Consider the following 6,000-nt stretch of genomic DNA (forward strand, 5'->3'; position numbering starts at 1 on the left):
GTAGATCATAGGCTCTGGGGTCACATGCCTGAATATTAACAAAGTAAAAATCAGGATTTTCTCTTCTTTATTCCCTCCAATCCACCTGCAGATTATCTCATGCATTTTCTTTTTATTAATTTATTGGTTCTATGCACTAAATTTGGCTTAAATAACTGCTTTTATTTACCTAATTGATACCTGGTGAGCCACAATTCGTCAATCCAGATGGTGAGAAAAGATAATTTGTGCAGAGCTACATCATAGAGACAAGGATTTTTAAAAGAAAAGCACACTGTGAGGCTCTTTTCTTCCTCATCTAATGCTAGAAGCATCACTGTGCTTCAAAGTAGTTTGTGGTACATGGATTTGTTAGGTACAGCATAGCTTTAAAGTGGGATTATCAAAATGATGTGTTAATATAAAAAAAGCTACATGTTTTGGTTCAAATGAGTAAAATTCCTTACATTTGATAATTCTTCATAAATGCTCACCGACATATATTCCATTTGCTTCCAACTACTGAAATGTTACATTCACCCAACAGCTGTATTCAAGGTGAACCTGCCACATGAGCTCTGTTCCCTGAGCTGCTGGGTACCGGTTGCTGGGAATGATGCTTTGTTGTTTTGCTCTTCAATAGTATCATTAAAACTCTATCCAGTTAATCATAAAAGGAATTACACAAACAACTTTTTCAATGGCACCAAGCACAACAAAGCTTGTCAAACTTATTTTTGTACAGAATTTCCATGACAATAATGAAGCCAACACCAGCGTCTGTCAGGCATCGCAGTGTCTGCGTCAGTTTTATATTTATCCATCCTAAACTTGTCAAAATATCGTGACTAGCCTCATGCAAATTTATTTGCTGGAGGTTCTGTGTGTACCTTTGTCAAAATAAGATGCTTGAACAATACGCCTATCCGCGGATGCCCCAGCCTGGATGACAGCAGTGCAACAGGAAGATCAGTTGGACACTGAGGCTTCATGTTAAATCTTTAAAAATCTACTTTTGAATGTATTACTCTTTAATGGGGACTCACTAAATGATCTTCCATGATTATTAAACCATGGCTCCATTTCCCTGATGATATCTTCTATGACGATATAGCAATAAGCTCTGGTATAATATTAGAATAAAAGAAAAGAGTAGGGGGGAGGAGAGATCAAGTGAGTGGGGTTTTTTGTTTTTGTTTTTGTTCTTTTACATTTTTGTCCTCTTCTAGTCATCCCAGAGTATGGGCCAGTTTCTGTGATCCATATAAGGTTTTCTGACACTGAATGCTAAAGGAATAGATACAGAGCAGGGATATCAGAGAAAGAAAAGAAAGTTCAGCTTGGACATCATCTGTTTTTTATTTACATTGAGAGCAGTTAAATAGAATAATTGAACCAAAGACAAGCAGCATCTTCTTGTAAATTGTTGCTTTGTCTATACATCTATATTCCAAAATGTAATTTCTAAGTTTGCCAGGCCAGTACAAAATGGATTTCCAATGCATAGATAGGATATTTTTAACAACATACTCTATAAATATATTGGTTTTCACTTACTGTTTCTCATATCATAAAATAAATTGTCCCAATAGAGTTTAAGATAAAATCTATTTTATTTTACATCTTGTTCTTGAGTCTCATTAAAAATGTAAAATATAGAAAGCATAACTCTCCCATGAAATTGCAAAATAACATTTTTCAAATGCATATTAGCATGAAAAACAATTTCCTCTAAGTTATTCAAAACAGTTTACTAGCAAATCCTCATGTTAAAACTTAGATATTGTAATCAAAATAAATCACAAAATAACAGTAATTAAAGCAAAACTGAAATCGAGTACCAGACACCCACAGGAGTATAATTAACTGCTTTGTCCTGCTTTAAGAAGCTTTTTAAAATAACCAGCAGTACAGTCCTAAAGCTTTCAAAATTTAGTTAAATTTGCCACTAGCAGATGCTCAGTAAATCTGTAATATTCAATGATAAGCACATACTAAGGCCCTTCCTGTGCTTTTGTCAATTGTCAAAGTTTATACAGGAATGAAGTACTTTGCATATAAATAATGTTGTGAATTACACAACTGAAGAACTAAAAGAATGACAATGAGACCAAACACTCAGCCCCTGTATAGAATGATTTCCAAAAGCTCACAGGCACCTTGTGTTCTGCAGCAACCCCCACATCGCATTTCACCTTTAGAGAAAATCATTGTTCAGTATTCTGTCATCAGTGGTTCCTGTATTTCTTATATTTGTCATGAGCCTCAAAAGCATTTTGGATTTTTGTTATTTTTAAGTTCTATTGGAAGATATCACATAGCATATGGTCTCCCAGGCTTCACTATTTTGCTCATCTATGCTTCCAAACATCCACTCCTCTTGCTATGACTGAATACAGTTCATTTGTTTTTTTGCTGCTGCTGCATTTATTCACTTGTGCAAATGGACTCAATTTATTTATTCATTTTCTTGTAAACATGCTTTTAAATTATTTGTAGTTTACAGAGTCCTCCCCCTTTTATGAAGATATTGCTTCTATGTTCTCCAGGGTATTTGTACAAACTGTTCATTAAATATGTATTTCCTCTTTATGTGGGCCACAAATAGACTTCATTCTGCAGAATTCCTTGGCTTCATCATATGACTGAGTTCAAGTCCATAGAATGAGGGAACAGTCTTAAAGGTCTAAAACTCACCTTTCAAATTGTTTGTGTGTCCTTTCCATGTTATCTTCCCTTGTTGTCCAACTGATCATTGAAATTCAGAGGGTCTAGATAGAAAAGGAAGCACAATATGTAAAGAACTTGCACCCTGGTCATTGCATGGGAAAGACTCTCATGGCAAGTATTATGTATCTGGTGTATTATTTGAAGGAATACAAACATCAAAATGATTGAGAACATTTCTAAATTTTGTAGTTTGTCTAAAGGAGGCATTTTATTATGCTTGTAGGAATGGAGCCAGAGTAAAGTGAAGTGTAACCTAGAAGATATTAAATTTTGTTTCTCATGGAGTAAGTAGAGATGAAACATTTTATTTTGCAACAAAAAATTGCAACTACTCGAAGCAATAACAGTATCAAGGCAGAGAGAAACTATTCCAGTTACTATAAACAGATAAAAATCAAGCCCTTAGTAAATGGTAGTTACCTGTTATCTCAGTGCAGACTGAAATTGAAGTTGCCTCTTTCAATTAAAATACCCTGGTCATCTTATTTCGTCTAGCTACCAAGCATCACTGTTATAGTATCATGACCTCAATTACATAAAGAATATGTCATAAATGTAATAATTTTCTACTTTTCATATATAGATATTCTTGTAGAAGACAAAAGACAATACCTAGAAAAATATAATTCTTGATATAGGGAGATCACTTAGTAGGTAAAACATTTTCCACTCAAGCATGAGGCTGGAGTTCAGATCTCCAAACCCCATTTTAAAACAAAGATGACTAGACTGCTACTCACAACTCCAGGGAGGCTACCTAGAAAACAGGACCCTAAGAAAGACACAGGGATCGCCCAATGACAGAAAATGGATGAGGTCTACATGAACAACCTGGACGTGAGTCGGGGTAATGAAGGGCGAGGGTTGAGGGAAAGAGAGCTTAGGGGAGCGGGAGATCCCAGCTGGATCAAGAACAGAGAGGGAGAACAAGGAGTAAGAGACCATGATAAATGAAGACCACATGAGAATAGGAAGAAGCAAAGTGCTAGAGAGGTCCCCAGAAATCCACAAACATATTTCTACAATAGACTGCTGGCAATGGTCGAGAGAAAGCCCGAACTGACCTACTCTGGTGATAGGATGGCCAAACATCCTAACTGTCGTGCTAGAAATCTCATCCAATGACTGAGGGAAGCAGATGCAAAGATCCACAGCCAGGCCCCAGGTGGAGCTCCAGGAGTCCAATTGTCGAGAAAGAGGAGGGATTTTGTGAGTGAGAATTGTTGAGACCAAGCTTGGAAAAAGCACAGGGACAAATAGCCAAACTAGTGGAAACACATGAACTATGAACCAATAGCTGAGGAGCCCCCAACTGGATTAGGCCCTCTGGATAAGTGAGATAGTTGATTAGCTTGATCTGTTTGGAATGCACCTAGGCAGTGGGACCGGGACCTGTCCTCAGTCCATGAGCTGGCTGTTTGGAACCTGGGGCTTATGCAGGGATACTTCACTCAGCCTGGGAGGAGGGGACTGGACCTGCCTGGACTGAATCTACCAGGTTGAGCTGAATCCCCAGGGGAATCTTTGCCCTGGAGGAGATGGGAAAGGGGGGTGGGCTGGGGGAAAGGCAGGGAGGGGGCGGGAGGGGGGAGGACAGGGGAATACGTGGCTGATATGTAAAATTAAATTAAATTATATAAAAAAAAAATAGATGGAAGTGGATGGAAGTGGTGGCCTGCCAGTATTCTCAGTGCATGATAGGCTGTGATGGAATCTCCAGAACAGGCTGCCTATCCAGATTAGTGAAGACAGTAAGATCTTGGTTCATTTAGAGGAGACTGTGACTAAGTATAAGATGAGCAGCAGTCAAGGAAGATACCTGACATGAACCTTGAGTCTCCAAAAGTACATGCAAACCAGTGAAAAGGAAAAAGCGTGGATATGTACATCCATACACATGCAACACCAACACCAAAAATAACACATATGTTCTTATGCAGAAAACTGTGTGTATCTTTCAGAGTATTTGTCATATATATTTTATTGACCAAATAGCAAATGTTAAAAAATAAATACAATTTTTATGAAAAATACAAATTAAAGTTGGAAATGTATTCAGAATTATTGGACTAGAAAAATTAAAGTAGTTGAGAAATGCACAGAATACAAAAGCCACCTGCTCTCATAATCTGCCGTGTTTTGCCATGAGCTTCCCTCATTTTATGTCAGCCTCAATTCTCAGGTCAGCTAAGCCTCAAGTTTGGTGTCTACCCAAAGAGTAATCCTATTTATTGATCATTTTGGCTAGCTATTGATATTTGGCTTTAAACTTAATTTTCTCCCCAGTGTTTCCCATACGTTATTCTGCCTGTTTTTCCTGGCTCTTTTGATGTAGTGTGACACCCTAATATGGGGTTCTGAGGGTTGTCCCTAGGTGACTCTGAATCCTATCAAGTTGATAATATAATAAGTATCACAGGTACATGAAAGACTTAGGCACATACTTACACATAGTCAGTCTTCAAAAAGAGTACCCTCATGCTGTGATTGTCAGGTGCTTTATTGCTTGTCTGGATTCCATAGTTTGGGGGTTTCTGATTTTTTTTTCATCATTTTGTGTGCCTATTTGGTTTATGTTGTTTGACAAGATTGATTTCTGCTGTGGAATGTTCTGTATGCTGTGAATATGTGTTGTTCTGATTGATTGATAAATAAAATGCTGATTGGCCAGTAGCCAGGCAGGAAGTATAGGTGGGGCAAGCAGACAAGGAGAATTCTAGGAAGAGGAGGGCTGAGTCAGGAGTGGCCAGCCAGACACAGAGGAGGCAAGATGATAAGGCAGAACTGAGAAAAGGTACCAAACCATTGGCTAGACATAGGTAAGAATTATGGATTAATTTAAGTGTAAGAGCTAGTCAGTAATAAGCATGAGCTAATGAGCAAGCAGTTAAAAATAATACTAAGCCTCTGTGTGATTATTTTATAAAGGCTATGGGACTGTGGGTGAGAAATTTGTCCTGACTGCAGGCCAGGCGGGACACTGGAAAACTTCCAGCTACAGATTTCTAGCCTCTGTACTGCAGTTTCTACCATTATACTGTGCAATAATATCTGCTCCGCCTTTTATTTGTTCTTATGTGGTTATTGATGCATGCATCCATTAAATAAATATCTATCATGTACCAACTATATCTATATTCTTTGATTACAGTAACGAGGAGCACTCTAATGCTAATTGCTGTTTCATCCACGTTAGTTTTTGAAGACTGCTTGGTACTTGGTTTCTTCATGACTGTAGCTATGATTCTTTTATCTGAAAATTTAAACTCAATGCATTCATTATGCCTTCTA

This window comes from Peromyscus californicus, unplaced genomic scaffold (genome assembly GCF_007827085.1).
Source record: "Peromyscus californicus insignis strain IS unplaced genomic scaffold, ASM782708v3 Scaffold_16__1_contigs__length_79575227, whole genome shotgun sequence".
Taxonomy (NCBI): Eukaryota; Metazoa; Chordata; class Mammalia; order Rodentia; family Cricetidae; genus Peromyscus; species Peromyscus californicus.